This window comes from Salvelinus fontinalis, chromosome 4 (assembly GCF_029448725.1).
Source record: "Salvelinus fontinalis isolate EN_2023a chromosome 4, ASM2944872v1, whole genome shotgun sequence".
NCBI lineage: Eukaryota > Metazoa > Chordata > Actinopteri > Salmoniformes > Salmonidae > Salvelinus > Salvelinus fontinalis.
In genome coordinates, this window is record NC_074668.1 from 60,538,766 (window position 1) to 60,540,554 (window position 1,789).

The following is a 1,789-nucleotide window of genomic DNA, read 5'->3' on the forward strand; positions in this document are numbered from 1 at the left end:
CTCCATCACTGTCCTTCTTGGTAAAATAGCCCTTACACAGCTTGGAGGTGTGTTGGGTCATTGTCTTGTTGAAAAACAAATGATAGTCCCACTAAACCCAAACCAGATGGGGTGGCGTATCGCTGCAGAATGCTGTGGTAGCCATGCTGGTTAGGTGTGCCTTGAATTCTAAATAAATCACAGACAGTGTCACCAGCAAAGCACCCCCACACCATAACACCTCCTCCTCCCTGCTTTACGGTATGAAATACACATGCGGAGATCATCCATTCACCCACACGCGTCTCACAAAGACACGGTGGTTGGAACTAAAAATCTCCAATTTGGACTCCAGACCAAAGGACAAATTTCCACCGGTCTAATGTCCATTGCTCGTGTTTCTGGGTCCAAGCAAGTCTCTTCTTCTTATTGGTGTCCTTTAGTAGTGATTTCTTTGCAGCAATTCGACCATGAAGGTCTGTCTCCTCTAAACAGTTGATGTTTCTGTACTTGCTTCTCGTCTCCCAGCGTCTGTCCTCACAGAATCACATTGTCTCCTCTGAAAGTTGATGTTGAGATGTGTCTGTTACTTGAACTATGTGAAGCATTTATTTGGGCTGTAATCTGAGGCTAGTAACTCAAATTAATTTATCCTCTGCAGCAGAGGTAACTTTGGGTCTTCCATTCCTGTGGCGGTCCTCATGAGAGCCAGTTTCATCATAGCGCTTGATGGTTTTTGCGACTGCACTTGAAGTAACTTTCAAAGTTTTAGAAATGTTCCATATTGACTGACCTTCATGTCTTAAAGTAATTTCTCTTTGCTTATTTGAGCTGTTCTTGCCATAATATGGACTTGGTCTTTTACCATATAGAGCTATCTTTGGTATACCCCTTACCTTGTCACGACACAACTGATTGGCTCAAACACATTAAGGAAATAAATTCCATAAATGAATTTTTAAGAAGGCACACCTGTTAATTGAAATGCATACCAGGTGCCTCATGAATATGGTTGAGAGAATGCCAAGAGTGTGCAAAGCTGTTAACAAGGCAAAGGATGGCTATTTGAAGAATCTCAAATATATTTGGATTTGTTTAACACTTTTTTGGTTACTACATGATTGCATATGTGTTATTTCATAGTTTTGATGTCTTCACTATTATTCTACAATGTAGAAAATAGTTAAATTAAGAAAAACCCTTGAAAGAGTAGGTGTTCTAAAACTTCTGACCGACTAACCTGTACCCCAGCACATTGACTCGGTACCGTTACCCCCTGTATATAGCCTAGTTATTTTTTTTTACTTTAGTTTATTCTGTAAATGTTCTTAACTATTGTTTCTTACCTGCATTGTTGGTTAAGGACTTGTAAGTAAGAATTTCACGGTAATGTCTACACCTGCTATACTCGGCGCATTTGACAAATAACATTTGATTTGACCTTATTAGGATATAATTTGAAAACTAACTCTCCACTAACAGGGTTCTGAGTGATGTGAATATAGTGTTAAGCAGCTTTTGTACCCAGTTCCAGCTCACAGGCTAGTTTAATTCAACCTGTTACTGACAAACTACACTGGACAAGTCCAAACTGTATCACTGACACAACTGAAGAGCTGAGAGGTAAGAGATTGCTCTGCCATATTCTGTAATATGGAAACCGAGTGGGAGAATGATATGCATTTTCTTTAATGATTAATTAAGCTATTCTAATTGTGACCGACTTCCTAAGTTCTCAACCTTGATATTGGGACACTATAACACTGGTCTGTGGCTATCAATAAATGTGCATTGGCCTTGATGTCATCTC